We start from the raw sequence: 21,191 nt of genomic DNA on the forward strand, positions 1-21,191 counted from the left end.
TGAGATGGCTGGATGGCATCACCGACTCTGTGGACATGAGTTTGAGTGAACTCCGGGAGTTGGTGATGGACAGGGAGGCCTGGCGTGCTGTGATTCATGGGGTCGCGGAGAGTTGGACACGACTGAGAGACTGAACTGAACTGAACTGAACTGATACAGGGTGAAGGTTACCATCTTTCTAAATTCCATATATATGCATTAGTACACTGTATTGGTGTTTTAATTTATGGCTTACTTCGCTCTGTATAATAGGCTCCAATTTCATCCACCTCATTAGAACTGATTCAAATGTATTCTTTTTGATGGCTGAAAAATACACCGTTGTGTGTATGTACCAAAACTTTCTTATCCATTCATCTGCAGATGGACATCTAGGTCGCTTCCATGTCCTCGCTTTTATAAACAGTGCTACAATGAATATTGGAGTACATGTGTTTCTTTCAGTTCTGTTTTCCTTGATGTGTATGCCCAGGAGTGAGATTCCTGGATCATATGGCAGTTCTATTTCCAGTTTTTGAGGAATCTCCACACTGTTCTCCATAGTGGCTGCACTAGTTTGCATTTCCACCAACACTGTAAGAGGGTGCCCTTCTCTCCACAACCTCTCCAGCATTTATTGCATGTAGACTTTTGGATAGCAGCCATTCTGATTGGTGTGAAATGGTATCACATTGTGGTTTAGTTTTGCATTTTTCTGATTATGAGGAATGTTGAGCATTTTTTCATGTGTTTGTTAGCCATCTGTTTTTCTTCTTTGGAGAAATGTCTGTTTAGTTCTTTGGCCCATTTTTTGATTGGGTCATTTATTTTTCTGGAATTGAGCTTCAGGAGCTGCTTGTATATTTTGGAGATTAATCCTTTATCAGTTGCTTCATTTGCTATTATTTTCTCCCATTCTGAAGGCTGTCTTTTCACCTTGCTTAAAGTTTCCTTTGCTGTGCAGAAGCTTTTGATTTTAATTAGGTCCCATTTGTTTATTTTTGCTTTTATTTCCAATATTCTGGGAGGTGGGTCTTGGAGGATCCTGCTGTGATTTATGTTGGAGAGTGTTTTGCCTAAGTTCTCCTCTGGGAGGTTTATAGTTTCTGGTCTTAAATTTCTCTCTCTAATCCATTTTGAGTTTATTTTGTTGTAGGGTGTTAAGAAGTGTTCTTCAGTTCAGTTCAGTTCAGTCGCTCAGTCGTGTCTGATTCTTTGCGACCCCATGAACCACAGCACGCCAGGCCTCCCTATCCATCTCCAACTCCCGGAGTTCACTGAAACTCATGTCCATCGAGTCTATGATGCAATCCAGCCATCTCATTTTCTGCCGTCCCCGTCTCCTCCCACCCTCAATCCCTCCCAGCATCAGACTCTTTCCCAATGAGTCAACTCGTCGCATGAGGTGGCCAAAGTATTGGAGTTTCAGCTTTAGCATCAGTCCTTCCAAATAATGTCTCTGCTTTTTAATATGCTATCTAGGTTGGTCATAACGTTCCTTCCAAGGAGTAAGCGTCTTTAATTTTCATGGCTGCAATCAACATCCGCAGTGATTTTGGAGCCCAAAAAAAGTAAAGTCTTACACTGCTTCCACTGTTTCCCCATCTATTTCCCATGAAGTGATGGGACCAGATGCCATGATCTTTGTTTTCTGAATGTTGTGCTTCAAGCCAAACTTTTCACTCTCCTCTTTAACTTTCATCACGAGGCTTTTGAGTTCCTCTTCATTTTGTGCCATAAGAGTGGTGTCATCTGCATATCTAAGGTTATTGATATTTCTCCCAGCAATCTTGATTCCAGCTTGTGCTTCTTCCAGCCCAGAGTTCCTCATGATGTACTCTGCATATAATTTTAATAAGCAGGGTGACAATATACAACCTTGACGCACTCCTTTTCCTATTTGGAACCAGTCTGTTCTTCCACGTCCAGTTCTAACTGTTGCTTCCTGACCTGCATACATGTTTGTCAAGAGGCAGGTCAGGTGGTCTGGTATTCCCATCTGGAGAAGGGAATGGCAAACCACTTCATTATACTTGCCTTGAGAAACCCATGAACAGTATCAAAAGGCAAAATGATAGGATACTGAATGAGGAATTCCCCAGGTCTGTAGGCGCACAGTATACTACTGGAGATTAGTGGAGAAATAACTCCAGAAAGAATGAAGGGATGGAGCCAAAGCAAAACAAATACACAGTTGTGGATGTGACTGGTGACTGAAGCAAGGTCTGATACTGTAAAGGGCAATATTGCATAGGAACCTGGAATGTTACGTCCATGAATCAAGGCAAATAGGAAGTGGTCAAACAGGAGATGACAAGACTGAACGTACACATTCTAGGAATCAGTGAATTAAAATGGACTGGAAGGGGGAATTTATTTCAGATGATCATTGTATCTACTACTGTGGGCAGGAATCCCTTAGAGAAGAAATGGAGTAGCCATCATGGTCAACAAAAGAGTCCCAAATGCAGTACTTGGATGTAATCTTAAAAACGACAGAATAATTTCTGTTGGTTTCCAAGGCAAACCATTCAGTATTACAGTAATCCAAACCTATGCCCCAACCAGTAATGCTGAAGAAGCGGAAATTGAACGCCTCTATGAAGACTTACAAGACCTTTTAGAACTAAGACACAAAAAAGATTTTCTTTTCATTATAGGGGACTGGAATGCAAAAGTAGGAAGTCTAGAAACACCTGGAGTAACAGGCAAATTTGGCCTTGGAGCACGAAATGAAGCAGGGCAAAGGCTAATAGAGTTTTGTCAAGAGAACGCACTGGTCAAAGCAAACACCCTCTTCCAACAACACAAGAGAAGACTCTACACATGGACATCACCAGATGGTCAATACCGAAATCAGATTGATTATATTCTTTGCAGCCAAAGATGGAGAAGCTCTATACAGTTAGCAAAAACAAGACCAGGAGCTGACTGTGGCTCAGATCATGAACTCCTTATTGCCAAATTCAGACTTAAATTGAAGAAAGTAGGGAAAATCACTAGACCTTTCAGATATGACCTAAATCAAATCCCTTATGATTGTACAGTGGAAGTAAGAAATAGATTTAAGGGACCAGATCTGACAGATAGAGTGCCTGAAGAACTCTGGACGGAGGTTCATGACATTGTACAGGAGACAGGGACCAAGACCATCCCCATGGAAAAGAAATGCAAAAAAGCAAAATGGCTGTCTGAGGAGGCCTTACAAATAGCTGTGAAAAGAAGAGAAGCAAAAAGCAAAGGAGAAAAGGAAAGATATAAGCATCTGAATGCAGAGTTCCAACGGTCTATCCTTATGAAAGACCAAACGAGTAGAAAGCTAGATCTCAGCCTCTTATTATCTGTTCTTGCTGAATTAAGCTCCGACATGATGTCATAATATTACTCTTAGAGATATTTATAAAAAATATTAAACTCTATGGCCTTTCAGTTCATTGACCTTCTCATCTCCATGTATCTTTTCAAAGTTGGGTTCATTGTCTTCTGATATATACCTCGGAATGGAATTGCTGGGTCAATTGGTAGTTCTTTTCTTAGTTTTTTGAGAAAATTTCATGATGTTTTCCACACCCACTGCACAAATTTACATTCCCACCAATTAAGAACAAGGGCTTCCCTTTCTCCACATCCTTGTCAACATTTCTTATTTTGAGACTCTTTGATTGGATGATAGCCATTCTGATGAGTGTGAGGTGATATCTCCTAGTGATTTTGGTTTTAATATCTCTGACAGTTAGTGAAGTATAGCATTTTTTCATGTGCCATCTGTATATCTTCTTTCAAGAAAATTGGGTCTTCTGATTGTTTGTTATTCTTTGTTTGTTTTTTAATATCGACTTAAATAATCTGTTTAGATAGTTTGGATACTAACCCCTTATAGTCATATCATTTGCAAATACTTACCCCCATTCAGTAGGTTGTCTTTTCATTTTGTCAATGTTTTTGTTTGCTGTGAAAAAGCTTTTACGTTTAATTAGATGTCATTGTTTTCCTTTGCTTCCTTTGCCATAGGAGACAGGTGAAAAAAATGTTGCTATGAATTATGTCAAAGAGTGTTCTGCCTACATTTTCTTCTTGGGGTTTCAGAGTTTCCAGTGTTTCATTTAGGATTTTAATTCACCTTGATTTCATTAGTTTAATCATTGTTTGTAAGCTGAAACTCCAATACTTTGGCCACCTCATATGACAAGTTGACTCACTGGAAAAGACACTGATGCTGTGAGGGATTGGGGGCGGGAGGAGAAGGAGACAACAAAGAATGAGATGGCTGGATGGCATCACCGACTCGACGGACATGAGTTTGAGTGAACTCCGGGAGATGGTGTTGGACAGGGAGGCCTGGCGTTTTGTGATACATGGGGTCGCAAAGAGTCGGACATGACTGAGCGACTGAAACTGAACTGAACTGATAGCTTACTGTATATAGTATCATATCAACTGCAAGTAGTGACAGTTTTACTTCTTCCTTCCAATTTGGATGCTTTTATTTATTTTCTTTGAATGATTGTTGTGCCTAGTACTTCTAGTGCTTTAAAGTGGCAAGAGTGGGCATCTGTGTCTTGTTCCTGATTTAGAGGGATAGCTTTCAGATTTTTGCCACTAAATATGATATCATCTCTGTTTGTTATAAATCACCTTTTTTATGTTCAGACGACCACATGGACTATACAGTCCATGGAATTCTCTAGGCCAGAGAACTGGAGAGGGCACAGTGTGACTTCCACTTTCACTTTCATTATGTTCAGATATATTCCCTCCATAACAAGCATGGTGAGAGTTTTTGAAATGAAAGAATATTGAATTTTGCCAAATGCTTTTACAGCATCTGTTGAGATGATCATGTGATTTTTGTCCTTCTTTTCCTAATGTGGTGTATCATACTGACTAATTTGCAGGTATTGAACCATCCTTGTACCCCTGGAATAAGTCCATCTTGATCATAGTATATGATGTTTTCAATGTGATGTTGAATTTGGTTCTCTCATATTTTGTTAAGAATATTCACATCTATATTCAACAGAAATATTGGCTTTGAGTTTTCTTTTTAGGTGGTGTCTTTGTCTGGTTTTGGTGTTACGAAAATAATAACTTCATAAAAAAATTGGAATACTCCATTTTCTCATTTTTTTTGAATAGTTTGAGAATGTTGGGTATAAGCTCTCCTGTATAAGTTTGTAAACATTCTGCTGTGAAGCTGTGTGAATCTGAACTTTATTTCAGTGTGAGATTTTTTATTATACATTCAACTTCACTACTAATGTTTCAACCATTCAAATAATACATTTCTTCCTGATTCAGTTTTGAAAGGTTGTATGGTCCTAGAGATTTGTCAGTTGCTTCTAGATCATCCAGCTGTTTGGCATATAACTATTTGTAGTATACTCTTATGATTTTTCCCTATTGCTGTGATGTTGGCTGTAATGTCTCCTTTGCATTTGTTTATTTGAGTCATATATCTTTTATTTTTGGTGAACCTGGCTAAAGACTTAATTATTTTGTTTATCTTTTCAAAAAATATCTTTTCACTTAACTGATATTTTTTTTATTTTAGGAAAGTGGAAGTCTCAATTTTATTAATGTCTTCTCTGATCCTTATTTTTGCCTTCATTCTGAGGATTTGGGGCTTAATTTATTCTTCTTTTTCTACTTCATTTATATAGTAAGTTAAGTTGTTTATTTCAGTTTCTTCCCCCTCTTTGAGGGAGGCATCTTTCACTCTACAATTTCCCCTAGAACTGCTTTTGCTAAACCCAATAGATTTTGGAAAGTTCGTGTTTTTATTAGTCTCAAAGTATTTTCTGATTCCCTTTTTGATTTCTTCATTAGCTCATTGGCATTTAGTATCATGTTATTTCATCTCCATATGTTTGTGTTTGTCCCATATTCCCCTCCTGTAATTGATTTCTTATTTTGTACCATTGTGGTCAGAAAAAGTGCTTGATAAAATTTCTGTCTTCTTAAATGTGTTGAGACTTGTTTTGTGGCATAGCATTTGATCATCCCTGAAAAAATATCCTGTGCACACTTGAAGGTGTGTATTCTGCTGTTTTGGGATATAGACTATGTTAGGTGGCTCAGAGGTAAAGAATTTGCCTACAACGCAGAAGATGCCGATTGGATCTCTGGGTTAGCAAGATCCCCTGGAAAAAGAAATGCAATAAACTCCAGTGTTCTTGCTGGGAAATCCCATGGACAGAGGAGCCTGCAGGGCTACAGCCCATGGCATTTCAAAAGAGTCAGACAACATAGTAACTGAAGAACAACAATAAATGCTATAGGTATCTATTAACTTCAATTACTCTTATCTGCAATTTAAGACTACAGCTTTCTTATTTCATTTCTATCAGGATGCTCTTTCCATTGATCCAATAGCGTGTTTAATGTAGTTAGCATTTAATTCGCAATTCACTTGTCTTTTAATTTTCATACTAACTTATATACTTGGTTGATCCCCAGGCTTTACTATGTGTTTGTGTGTACTGGTGGGAGTTTTTCCCTTCTCTGTAGATCTTTACTTCTTTTGCCACTTAGAGAAGACTTAAATATTTCCTTCCGAGTTGGTTTAGTATGGATAAGCTCTTAGGTTTTTCTTGTCTGAGAAGTTCTTCTCTCCAATTCTGAATGATAATATTGCTGGATAGAGTATTATAGGTTGCTTGTTTTTCCTTTTCAGCACATTAAATATATTTTTGACCCTTTTCTCTCTCTCTTTTCGTTCTATGACCCCATAAAGTGAACGTTAGTATACTTGATGTTGTCTACAAGTATCTTAAAATGTTCTCCTTTTTAACTTGTTTTTCTTTTTGTTTTTCCTATTGGGTGATTTCCATAATTTTACGTTTCAGATTAATTTTTCTTCTTGTGTATTGACAACTCTCACTTTGGTGAGAGGTGGGGCTAGAGATAGAGAGGCCAGAACCAGTGCGAGGTATGAGCCCAGACTTCTCCGGTGCTCAGTAGCCAACCCTGCCTATTGGGGAGTTAGATTGAGTATCCAGTTGACCGTACAGAAGCCCTGAGTTTCAGGTCCATGCTGATTCCATCTCATGTAAGTGTGTGCTGTATCCACTTCCAGCATTGGAAATTTTGCCCCCAAATTACGAAGTGCTAGAGCAAGAAGCGGTGCCCAATATGGGCTCGGGTGCATACTGGGTTAGTCCCAGCACACCAGTCATAGTTCCAGATACTCCCACTGTGCCACCTCCATAAGCACTGGTAATGGCTGCTCTAAACTTGTTCAGATGTAGGCCAGATCTGAGTTGGCTCCACTCCTGGCACCTGTACATTCTTCTCAGCCATGGAAGCCTTTTCCATAGTTGTGGGAATCGATGTTCTATGAAATAAGAGGGTCTGGAGTAGGCATTCAGAGTGGGTTAGGTCATGACCTGGCATTGTTATAGGGAAACAGCCAGCATCCTGTGTATTTCCAACATGTTTCCTCTGCCTTGCTTTGCGAGTAAGCAAACGTGTGGTTGCCTCCGCAAACTCTTCACATAGAGATAAATAAATAAAAGCCCACCAACCCAAACAAAAGAGGAAGAGATAGGGAATCTACCTGATAAAGAATTCCGAATAATGATAGTGAAAATGATCCAAAATCTTGAAAACAAAATGGAGTTACCGATAAATAGCCTGGAGACAAGGACTGAGAAGATGCAAGAAAGGTTTAAGGACCACCTAGAAGAAATAAATCAGAGTCCATACATAAGGAATAATGCAATAGATGAAATCCAGAACACTCTGGAGGGCACCAACAGTAGAATAACAGAGGTAGAAATTGGATTAGTAGGATAGAAGATAGAATGGTAGAAATAAATGAAAGAAAGAGGAAAAAAGAAAAACGAATTAAAAGAAATGAGGACAATCTCAGAGACCACTGGGACAATGTTTAACGCCCCAACATTCGAATCATAGGAGTCCCAGAAGAGGAGGACAAAAAGAAAGAAAATACTTGAAGAGATGATAGTTGAAAAGTTCCCCAAAATGGGGAAGGAAATAATCACCCAAGTCTAATAAACCCAGAGAGTTCCAAACAGGAAAAACCCAAGGCAAAACACACCAAGACACATATTAATAAAATTAAAAATTCAGTACAGCTATGGTGCTGTTATCCCTCTGATAGGAACTCTAACTCTGTGTAAAGTCGCAAAGGTCTGTCACTTATTTTTATTTTATATTGTACTATATTTTATTTACAGTGTTGTGTTTGTTTTAGGTGTATAGCAAAGTGATACAGATATATATATATATATATATATATATATATATATATATATATATATGAATTAACGAAAGCAATTCCCATCCTTTGATGTGGTTCTCATGGTTTATAACATAAATGGCATTATTTTGAGAGAGGGATAACTTAGGTATGGCATTGGTTTTTCTTATCTTTTTGCAGCTTGAGGCAGTTGTAAAATAATTTAATGTAGCTTTTTACAACTGTGTATTCTACAGTATTTTTTCATTTGGTGAAATTTTAACTGTTAATATTTTTGGCATTGTGCTTTGTACCATTTATTAAAAAAAAAATAAAAGTAAAGAATTTAGTTCACTGACTTGCACCACACACAAAACTGGATCACAGAAAACACACTCAAACTGGAATCAAGGACTTGACACTAATAATTCCTAGAGAAAAAGTTATTTTCCACAATCCTTGACAGACATGTCTATTTAAAAATAAACAAGTAAGAAAAAAACAAGCATGCCTTCAATAGAAAATTTTTCATCCATGACAAGGATGAAATGTCAACAAATTCCTGTAAATGATGGACCTAAAATGTAGTATGGTCACAAAATTGTCAGAAACAGAAGAGAAAATCTTTTATTTAAAAGATGTGGTAGGGGGAGCATGGGAAGATGGCGGAGGAATAGGACGGGGTGACCACTTTCTCCCTCACAAAATCAGCCAAAGAACATTTGAACGCTGAGTAAATCCCACAAAACAACTTCTGAATACCGGCAGAGATCATCAGGCACCCAGAAAAGCAGCCCATAGTCTTCAAAAGGAGTTAGGAAATAGTATAAAAGATAAAAAGAGAGGAAAAAGAGGGAGGGACGGAGCTACATCCCAGGAAGGGAGGCTTAAAAAAAAAGAGAGAGAGAGAAGTTTCCAAACACCTGGAAACACGGGCGAGTCTACCACGAGCCTTCGAGTCTTGCAACCTCAGAGGGCCACATAAATGGGAGAAAAAAGACATCAATAATTAAAACACACAGACCAAGTGCCCAGAGGAAACGCTCAGCTGAGAAGTGGCACAGACGTCCGCAACCCCCACTAGCAGGCGGGGACTGGGCAGGGAGGCGCAACGGCAAGGCTTAGAGAAAAAACCTGGCGGCAAGGCTTAGAGAAAAAACCTGGCCTGAACGCCCTGAGGACAAGCTGAGGGTGAAAACGGGTGGCAGCTAAGCAGACCGTACAGTGAAAAGCCCCAACCTAAGACTCCGCCTTGGAAATGGACAGAGATCATTTTGTCGTTTTTGAGATTGCATCAAAGTACTGCATTACAGACTCTTTGTTGACCATGATGGCTACTCCATTTCTTCTAAGGGATTCCTGCTCACAGTAGTAGATATAATGGTCATCTGAGTTAAATTCACCCATTTCAGTCCATTTTAGTTCACTGGTTCCTAGAATGTCAACGTTCACTCTTGTCATCTCCTGTTTGACCACTTCCAATTTGCCTGGATTCATGGACCTAACATTCCAGGTTCCTATGCAATTTTGCTCTTTGCAGCATCTGACCTTGCGTCTATCACCAGTCACATCCACAACTGGTTATTTGTTTCGCTTTGGCTCCACCCCTTCATTCTTTCTGGAGTTATTTCTCCACTGATCTCCAGTAGCATAATGGGCACCTACCGACCTGGCGAATTCCTCATTCAGTATCCTATCTTTGATACTGTTCATGGGGTTCTCAAGGCAAGTATACTGAAGTGGTTTGCCATTGCCTTCTCCAGTGGACCACATTCTGTCAGACCTCTCCATCATGACCCATCCATCTTGGGTGGCCCCATAAGGCATGGTTTAGTTTCATTGAGTTAGACAGGGCTGTGGTTCATATGATCAGATCAACTAGTTTTCTGTGATTATGATTTCAGTGTTTCTGCTCTCTGATGCTCCCTCGTAATACCTACCGTCTTATTTGGGTTTCTCTTATGTTGGTCGTGGAAAATCTCTTCACAACTGCTCCAGCCAAGACTATGACCCAACCAGTAATGCTGAAGAAGCCGAGGTTGAATGGTTCTATGAAAGCCTACAAGACCTTTTAGAACTAACACACAAAAAAAGATGTCATTTTCATTTTAGAGCACTGGAATGCAAAACTAGGATGTCAAGAAACCCCTGGAGTAACAGGAAAATTTGGCCTTGGATCACGGAATGAAGCAGGGCAAAGGTTAACAGAGTTCTGCCAAGAGAACACACTGGTCCTAGCAAACACTCTCTTCCAACAACACAAGAGAAGACTCTACACATGGACATCACCAGATGGTCAACACCGAAATCAGATTGATTATATTCTTTGCAGCCAAAGATGGAGAAGCTCTATATAGTTATCAAAAACAAGACCAGGGGCTGACTGTGGCTCAGATCATGAAATCCTTATTGCCAAATTCAGACTTGAAGAAAGTAGGGAAAACCACTAGACCATTCAGATATGACCTAAATCAAATCCCTTATGATTATACAGTGGAAGTAAGAAATAGATTGATGGGACTAGATCTGATAAATAGGGTGCCTGATGAACCCTGGACGGAGGTTCGTGACATTGGAGAGGAGACAGGGACCAAGACCATCCTCATGGAAAAGAAATGCAAAAAAGCAAAATGGCTGTCTGAGGAGGCCTTACAAATAGCTGTGAAAAGAGGAGAAGCGAAATGCAAAGGAAAAAAGGAAAGATATAAGCATCTGAATGCAGAGTTCCAAAGAATAGCAAGGAGAGATAAGAAAGCCTTCCTCAAGAATCAGTGCAAAGAAATAGAGGAAAACAACAGAATAGGAAAAACAAGAGATCTTTTCAAGAAAACTAAAGATATCAAGGGAACATTTCATGCAAAGATGGGCTCGATAAAGGACAGAAATGGTACGGACCTAACAGAAGCAGAAGATATTAAGAAGAGGTGGCAAGAATACACAGAACAACTGTACAAAAAAGATCTTCATGATGAAGATAATCACGATGGCGTGATCACTCACCTGGAACCAGACATCTTGGAATGTGAAGTCAAGTGGGCCTTAGAGAGCATCACTACGAACAAAGCTAGTGGAGGTGATGGAATTCCAATTGAGCAATTTAAAACCCTGAAAGATGATGCTGTGAAAGTGCTGCACTCAATATGCCAGCACATTTGAAAAACTCAGCAGTGGTCACAGGACTGGAAAAGGTCAGTCTTCATTCCAATCCCAAAGAAAGGCAATGCCAAAGAATGCTCAAACTACCGCACAATTGAACTCATCTCACATGCTAGTAAAGTCATGCTCAAAATTCTCCAAGCCAGGCTTCAGCAATAAGTGAACCGTGAAATTCCAGATGTTCAAGCAGGTTTTAGAAAAGGCAGAGGCACCAGAGATCAAGTTGCCAACATCCGCTGCATCATGGAGAAAGCAAGAGAGTTCCAGAAAAGCATCTATTTCTGCTTCATTGACTATGCCAAAGCCTTTGACTGTGTGGATCGCAATAGACTGGAAAATTCTGAAAGAGCTGGGAATACCAGACCACCTGATCTGCCTCTTGAGAAACCTGTATGCAGGTCAGGAAGCAACAGTTAGAACTGGTCGTGGAACAACATACTGCTTCCAAATAGGAAAAGGAGTACGTCAAGGTTGTATATTGTTACCCTGTTTGTTTAACTTATATGCAGAATACATCATGCAGAATGTTGGGCTGGAAGAAGCACAAGCTGGAATTAAGATTGTTGGGAGAAATATCAATAACCTCAGATATGCAGATGACACCACCCTTATGGCAGAAAATGAAGAGGAACTCAAAAGACTCTTGATGAAATTGAAAAAGGAGAGTGAAAAGTTTGGCTTGAAGCTCAACATTCAGAAAACGACGATCATGGCATCTGGCCCCATCACTTCATGGGAAATAGATGGGGAAACAGTGGAAACAGTGTCAGACTTTATTTTGGGGGGCTCCAAAATCACTGCAGATGCTGACTGCTGCCAGGAAATTAAAAGACGCTTACTCCTTGGAAGGAAAGTTATGACCAAACTAGATAGCATATTAAAAAGCAGAGACATTACTTTGCCAACCAATGTCCGTCTAGTCAAGACTATGGTTTTTCCCGTGGTCATGTATGGATGTGAGTGTTGGACTGTGAAGAAAGCTGATCGCTGAAGAATTGATGCTTTTGAACTGTGGTGCTGGAGAAGACTCTTGAGAGTCCCTTGGACTGCAAGGAGCTCCGACCAGTCCATTAAAAGGAGATCAATCCTGGATGTTCATTGGAAGGACTTATGCTAAAGCTGAAATTCCAATACTTTGGCCACCTCCTGCGACGAGTTGACTCACTGGAAAAGAGTCTGATGCTAGGAGGGATTGGGGGTGGGAGGAGGCTGGGACGACAGAGAATGAGATGGCTGGATGTCATCACCGACTCGATGGACATGAGTTTGAGTATACTCCGGGAGTTGGTGATGGACAGGGAGGCCTGGCGTGCTGTGATTCACGGGGTCGCAAAGAGTCGGACAAGACTGAGCGACTGAACTGAACTGAACTCAACTGAAGGATAGACTTTATTAAAAACTAGAGGAGTAGAGCATTCAGTCCATCTTCCATTTATATTATTTGTCTGTCTTTGCACAAGTATTGTGAATTCAGTATGTTCTCAATACCTTTAGAATGTGTGAAGTTAGAGTCATAAATATTAATAGTCAACTGGGCTGGAAATAAGATTGATAACCTCCTTTGAAGGCAGAAAAGCCTTAAAAGGCCTGGAGGTAAACCAGGGCAATATTCTTGGAGCCTAGATTCTCCACAGGAAGCAGGTTGAAATTCACTCCAGCACATAGATCAAAGAGTCTCCAAGGCCACAAAGTTCAGTAATAAAGAATGACTTTAGGAAATTAACCTGAAAAAATTTTTAATCGGGTGAAACTAAATCTCTCTCTCAATCATTCAAAGTGAATATACATGGGGGATATTCAATGAGCTAACTTGTATAAATTTACAATTGATAAGCAAGTTAAACCCTGATATCTGTCTTTTAAGGGTAAGCATGCATATTTAATATAGCTGACTTTTTAGAAACATTTCTTGTCTGAAAATAGAAAATAAAACATTTACAGCAGAAATAGATAAAATGATTCACTTTTAAGGTGAAGGTTAACTTTTTTGTTGTGTTTTGTTTTATGGCTGGGGCCTTCAATCTACTCGTCTAAGTGCAATATATCATTAAAATACAAATTAAAAAAAGAGAGGGAACAGAACATAGTTTGTATACTCTATTGGAAATTGCTATCTATTTTATCAAAAGACCAGTTCTACTAATGAATGGGTGCCTTTAAAATGAATTAATTAGCTGTTAAGCACTGGAAAAAAAATGCTCTACCTCACTTGTAATGAAAGAGATGCAAATTAAATTAATGATATGCAAATATTACCTTCATATTGACAATTTTACTGAGTGACTAAATTGATGATCAATCACCAGGTTTTTCCTTACCTCACTTCCCCCATCACTGGAAATTAAATGACCCAAAGGTAAAAAAAAATTTCAAAATCATTAAAGAAAGTAATTTTGTTGGAATTTTTGAACTCTGAAAATAGAAATATATTTTGCTTTAATTCCAAACCTGAAACACTTAGAAAATTGTGCTTTACAGTGCTCAGAAATCAATATTATTTAGGGAGAAGGAGAAAAAACTGGCTGTCTTCCAAGTCTAAGCCTTTTCAGATGCTAGTTATCTCTGAGTGAAAGTCTTCCAAACAGTGTTCAGGGCTATTCACCTCATCAGAGCTAAATGCTTGTAGCTTTTGCTAAATTTTGTATCAAGCAGCATTTCATTTTAGGAATAGGCAACCTAAATGTAGCCTACATTCTTCAATAATACCTTCATAGAATTACTGAAAAAGATTGCTCATTTAGTTTTATTAAAAACAGAGAACTGGTATATCATTAAAAAGTCACTATTATAATCCTCTCTAGAGTAAAATACATTGAACAGTATTTTCCTAACATCCAATAGATATCAAAATGGAGAAGGAAGATTTCTCTTTTTCTGAAACATCCGGAAAGATGCTAAAGCTGAAACTCCAATACTTTGGCCACCTCATGTGAAGAGTTGACTCACTGGAAAAGATTCTGATGCTGGGAAGGATTGGGGGAGGGAGGAGAAGGGGACAACAGAGAATGAGATGGCTGGATGGCATCACCGACTCGATGGACAAGAGTTTGAGTGAACTCCGGGAGTTGGTGATGGACAGGGAAGCCTGGCGTGTTGTGATTCAAGGGGTCGAAAAGAGTCAGTCACGACTGAGCAACTGAAGTGAACTGAGCTGAACCATCTTCTTCAGGTCTCTTCAAATGATGGTGTGTACGGCTGATTCATGTCAATGTATGGCAAAAACAACTACAATATTGTAAATTAATTAGCCTCCAAATAAAATAAATTAATTAAAAAAAGGAAAAGATACAAGAATTCCAATGTGTATTACTGCCTGATTTACAATAGAAAAGATGTGGAAGCAACCAGTGAATAAAGCACACACGGTTCCTCTCTTCAAAGCACTCGCATGGAGTATGGGATAAGCAAGCATTTGAACACTAAAGTAATCCTTAGAAATAATGGCAGATAAAAGTTCGTTGAAATGGAAAAATTCTTCCAGCATATTTTATAAAAAAGGAAGGCTACAATAATGCATATAGATTGATTCAATTTCTATAAATTAAAAAAATTCACTGATGTATATATGCTCATCCAAATATATGTGTATTATATATTCTAGCATTATGTAACACATATAATATATATGCTATAAACATTTAGGTAGAACAACAAAAACAAAATATTAACAGTATATATTTCTATTGACATACTTATTCGTGTCGTCTAATTTCATTTTTATACTTACTGAATTCCCATCATCCTGCTCTGTTATCCTGTGAATAGAATAAGAATCACTGTGATGTTAAGGTTTTTCAAAGTAGTTCTCAAGGTGGGCTGGCCTTCACATTCTTGTTGGGTTTGAAATATTAGCTATACTATATGCGGCACATGGGATCAAGTGGCAGCTGTTAGAGGGGCACATAGATAAGCACTGCTGACAGCCATGCCTGGGAATACAATGAAAAGAATGATGTACAAAAGTTAAACAAACATATGAAATTAAAATCTAAGGCTGGAAAGGAGTCCATCAAAAAGATTCCAGCACACTGGACCCAAAGAATCCTTATGTAATAGAGAAGCATGAGCACAGCCCTTAGCAGGTAGACATGGCCGTCCCTAACTACTCTACATCTTGTTTCTAAGCATCAGGTCTTGTTCAGCAATAGGACAGTGCATCCCTGGGTCCCGCCCATAAGCAACCATCAATGAGGTACCTACAGGTACGTCTCCTGCTCAGCTATTGTCCAGCTACACAGTGGGCCCTACGTGATGATAAATGTGAATGAGGGACCATTTGGGAAGTGATTCAGTCAATAGTCCGTGGTGCAGTGGTCATGTGACTCTTGCATTTGGGCACCTTATTTTTTTTTCTTTTTTTTTTAATCAGTAATGTACTTATGGTAGATGGGCAAGTTGAATTTCCATACTCAATGTGACAGTTGAAGTGTCCCCAACAATATAAGTGGAGGAGACATTACACACTTTCTTCGCTCTGATGTGTAATCTTATGGAGACGGTGTATTGACCTTGGGGAAACAGACTGAGAATTCACCAAATCCTGGGATCTCTAAAGCTCATTGGAGTAGAAAAAACATACAACATGTTCTTAATTACCTTTTTCCATGTTAAGTGCTTGCTCTTAAGTTCCTGAAGCCCCTCAAAGACTCGCAATAGGAAGAGGGTGGTCTAGAGATGAAGTGACTAGAGGACTCTGAAGTGCTGAAATGGGATGAAAAGTGTTCATATAGGGATGGAAGAGGCAGGAGTGTTGAAGGGAGACATATAAGTCAAAGAATAAAGGGCACTGAAGGAAATTCTGAAGATCATGAGCAGAAATATCATGCCCCTGAATCACCACTCCCCAGATTGAGACACCCAGATGTGTCAGCAGTGGGTAAGTTGTATCATGGCTTCCCTCAGCCTCCACTAGCCCATGTTGGTGAGCAAAGTGGTACATTGTGATATCTAAGACCCCAAGGCCTCAATTGGCTGGCGGAGTGCCTAGGTGACCAATCAGATTGAAGGGTGTGGCTCCTCATTTTCCTGAGAAGGTATATATAGGGGGGTCAGAGGCAGAGATTCTGGGTTGGGCCACTTCGTGGGATCATCATGAGTAAGAGAACCAGGAAGCCAAGAAGACAAGAAGAGTTGCAACGCAGTTTGCATCAAGGATGAAAGGAAGAAAGATGACCCATTGTCAACGGAGATACAGAGGCAGTGTGATGGTAAGATGACTCCATCTAGCTCCCCATGTTTTACATTGACTTTGCTGCCCAAACCTATACACTGCCCTTGCCTGGTACAAAAGCGATCATCTGCCCACATCCCTTTATCATGAAATCTCCCTTCCAACTCAGCTGTTATATGCTTTCTTCAAAACTAATACTCTTCTCTTTTCTTTAAAGGCATGAAGTATGACCATGAGGGTCAGAAGACATCTACAAGGGACTTTGAGAAGGAAAATCGTATCATACACCACTCAGTTGAAGAAGCTGAAGAAAACAAGAAAACCAAACATGTTTTTCTGTTCTTGTGCACGTAAGACATTGAATCAACGCCGAAAAACGTACCAAAATATGAGCCAGAGTCCCAGAAGATGCAGAATCAGAAGAGAAGATAAGCTCAGCAACCACAGAATGAGAGACGCTGGAGAAGTACAACCTGGGCAGCCAGTAACTGAATACCAAAGGTCAGACAGTATAGAATTGTTTCTCCAGAGGTCTGCTTTCTTACAAATGGCCAACCAGGTAAAGACTGACTCTCACGCTAACATAGTAAACTGATGGTTGCCATTAAAATAAACATAAAATGGTGAAAAGATTATATTTGTGTGTGTGTGTGTGAATTCTCTGATGGGAAGTGAGGGGAGGGAGAGAAGAGGTGGGCACCTGACTTGGGAGGGGTGTGGCGTCCCGGGAGATTGGTGAACAGACCCTCAGTCCCCCAGTCAATTAGAGAGGAGAGGTCTGGACTGGGTCAGGAGTCTGCACTGAAGATGGATAATCCTGCTAAACAATTGATCTCAGCAGCAAGTATTTGTGGTGTGGTGTTACTGCCTTTGTTTGGTGAATAGAATGACATTATGGTCTAGATTGCCAGAATCCAGAGGGGAAGAGGATTCAACATGGGGATGGTGAATGTCATAGTTCCCCTGAGAAAAGCAGGCAGAAATCACCTCCTGGCCACCTACGTCATAAAGGGCTTTGATGAATCACTCGCCTATGCTGTCAGCTAAAGGTGCTCAGGAGGCACAAAATGTTGATACAGATAAAACCCACAGCTAGCACTCCCAACGATTAAAATAATGTTTGCAGGGAACAGACCAAATATCAATTAGGCCACTGTTATCCTATGAAATTGGTGGGAGCAGTGTGTTCCCAAGGGCAGGCCAGTGGAGGTGGCCCAATCCCGGTGCATATGGAAAACAGGATCAGAACAGACAGATAATTTTATGGGGTGGGGGGGCACCATGTAGTTTGTGGGATCTTAGTTCCCTGACCATGTATTGAAAACGTTTGTGTTTCCTTGTTAATTTTCTGTTTAGTCGATCTATCCATAGTTGAGAGTGGGGTATTAAAGTCTCCCATTCTTATTGTGTTATTGTTAATTTCCCCTTTCATAATTATTAACATTTGCCTTACATATTGTGCTCCTGTTTTGTGTGCATATATATTTATAATCGTTATATCTTCGTTTTGGATTGATCCTTTGATCATCATGTAGTGTCCTCCTTTGACTCTTTTCACAGTCTTTCTCTTAAATTCTATTTGTCTGATATGAGTATTGCTACTCCTGCTTTTTTTTTGGTCTCTATTTGCGTGGAATAGGTTTTTCCAGCCCTTCTCTTTCAGTCTGTATGTGTCCCTCATTTCGAGGTGGGTCTCTTGTAGACAACATATATAAGGGTTTTGTTTTTGTATACATTCAGCCAGGCTATGTCTTTAGGTTGGGGCATTCAACCTATTTACATTTAAGGTAATTATTGATAAGTATGTCCCCGTTGCCAATTACTTTATTGTTTTTGGTTCTGGTTTATACCTCCTTTCTCTGCTTCCTGTCTAGAGAAGGTCCTTTAGCATTTGTTGGTAAGCTGGTTTGATGATGCTGAATTCTCTGTTTTTTCCTTTGTGTATAGCTTTTGAATTCTCCTTCATATTTGAATGAGATCCTTGATGGGTACAGTAACGTGGGCAGTAGGCTATTTTCTTTCATCACTGTAAGTATGCCCTGCCATTTCCTCCTGGCCTGAAGAGTTTCTATTGAAAGATCAGCTGTTATCCTTGTGGGAATCCCCTTGTGTGTTATTTGCTGTTTTTCCCTTGCTGCTTTTAATATTTGTTCTTTGTCTTTGATCTTTCTTAATTTTATTAATATGTGTCTTTGGGTGTTTTGCCTTGGGGTTTTCTTGTTTGAGACTCTCTGGGCGTCTTGGACTTGGGTGATTATTTCCTGCACCATTTTAAGGAAATTTCAAGTATCATCTCCTGAAGGATTTTCCCACGGTCTTTTTCTTTTCCTCTTCTGCGACTGCTATGATTCGAATGTTGAGGAGTTTAACATTGTCCAAGAGGTCTCTGAGATTGTCTTCATTTGTTTTAATTCGTTTTTTCTTTTTTCCTCTCTGTTTCATTTATTTCTACCATTCTATCCTCTATCTCAATTTTCCTATCTTCTTGCTCTTTTATTCTACTGTTGGTTCCGTCCAGAGTGGTTTGGATCTCATCTATTGCATTATTCCTTATGTACTGACACATTTTTATTTCTTCTAGGTGCTTGTTAAACCTTTCTTGCATCTTTGGATCCTTATCTCCAGGCTATTTATCTATAGTTCCATTTTTTTTTCAAGATTTTGGATCATTTTCACTATCATTATTCAGAATTCTTTATCAGGTAGATTCCCTTTCTCTTCCTCTTTTGTTTGGGTTGGTGGGCTTTTGTTTATTTATCTCTATGTGAAGAGTTAGTTCTAAAAGGCCTTGTAGGTCTTCAACTGAAACCTACAAGACCTTTTAGAACTACCTAACACCCAAAAAAGATGTCCTTTTCATTATAGGGGACTGGAATGCAAAGGTAGGAAGTCAAGAAACACCTGGAGTAACAGGCAAATTTGGCCTTGGAGCACGAAATGAAGCAGGGCAAAGGTTAATAGAATTTTGCCAAGAGAACGCACTGGTCATAGCAAACACCCTATTCCAACAACACAAGAGAAGACTCTACACATGGGCATCACCAGATGGTCAACACTGAAATCAGATTGATTATATTCTTTGCAGCCAAAGATGGAGAAGCTCTATACAGTTAGCAAAAACAAGACCAGGAGCTGACTGTGGCTCAGATCATGAACTCCTTATTGCCAAATTCAGACTTAAGTTGAAGAAAGTAGGGAAAACCACTAGACCATTCAGATATGACCTAAATCAAATCCCTTATGATTATACAGTGGAAGTAAGAAATAGATTTATGGGACTAGATCTGATATATAGAGTGCCTGATGAACTCTGGACGGAGGTTCGTGACATTGTACAGGAGACAGAAACCAAGACCATCCCCATGGAAAAGAAATGCAAAAAAGAAAAATGGCTGTCTGAGGAGGCCTTGCAAATAGCTGTGAAAAGAAGAGAAGTGAAAATCAAAAGAGAAAAAGAAAGATATAAGCATCTGAATGCAGAGTTCCAAAGAATAGCTAGGAGATATAAGGAAGCCTTCCTCAGCGATCAATGCAAAAAAATAGAGGAAAACAACAGAATAAGAAAAACAAGAGATCTTTTCATGAAAATTAGAGATATCAAGGGAACATTTCATGCAAAGATGGGCTCTATAAAGGACAGAAATGGTATGGACTTAACAGAAGCAGAAGATATTAAGAAGAGGTGGCAAGAATACACAGAACAACTGTACAAAAAAGATCTTCATGACGAAGATAATCACGATGGCGTGATCACTCACCTGGAACCAGACATCTTGATATTGGAAGTCAAGTGAGCCTTAGAGAGCATTACTATGAACAAAGCTAGTGGAGGTAATGGAATTCCAATTGAACTATTTCAAATCCTGAAAGATGATGCTGTGAAATTGCTGCACTCAATATGCCAGCACATTTGGAAAACTCAGCAATGGCCACAGGACTGAAAATTTTCAGTCTTCATTCCAACCCCAAAGAAAGTCAATCCCAAAGAATGCTCAAACTACCGGACAATTGCACTCATCTCACACGCTAGTAAAGTCATGCTCAAAATTCTCCAAGCCAGGCTTCAGCAACATGTGAACCATGAACTCCCAGGTGTTCAAACAGGTTTTAGAAAAGGCAGAGGCACCAGAGATCATATTGCCAACATCCGCTGGATCATAGAGAAAGCAAGAGAGTTCCAGAAAAACATCTATGTCTGCTTCATTGACTATGCCAAAGCCTTTGACTGTGTGGATCACAATAGACTGTTGAAAATTCTGAAAGAGATGGGAATCCCAGACCACCTGACCTGCCTCTTGAGAATCTGTATGCAGGTCAGGAAACAATAGTTAGAACTGGACATGGAACAACAGACTGGTTCCAAATAGGAAAAGGAGTATGTCAAGGTTGTATATTGTCACCCTGTTAGTTTAACTTATATGCAGAATACATCATGAGGAACGCTGGGCTGGAAGAAGCACAAGCTGGAATCAAGATTGCCGGGAGAAATATCAATAACATCAGATATGCAGATGACAACACCTTTATGGCAGAAAGTGAAGAGGAAATCAAAGGCCTCTTGATGAAAGTGAAAGAGGAGAGTGAAAAGGTCGGCTTGAAGCTCAACACTCAGAAAACGAAGATAATGGCATCTGGTCCCCCTACTTCATGGGAAATAGATGGGGAAACAGTCGAAACAGTGTGAGA

This window comes from Moschus berezovskii, chromosome 26 (assembly GCF_049115385.1).
Source record: "Moschus berezovskii isolate FMDL1 chromosome 26, NW_MosBer_1.0, whole genome shotgun sequence".
In the NCBI taxonomy this organism is placed as follows: Eukaryota; Metazoa; Chordata; class Mammalia; order Artiodactyla; family Moschidae; genus Moschus; species Moschus berezovskii.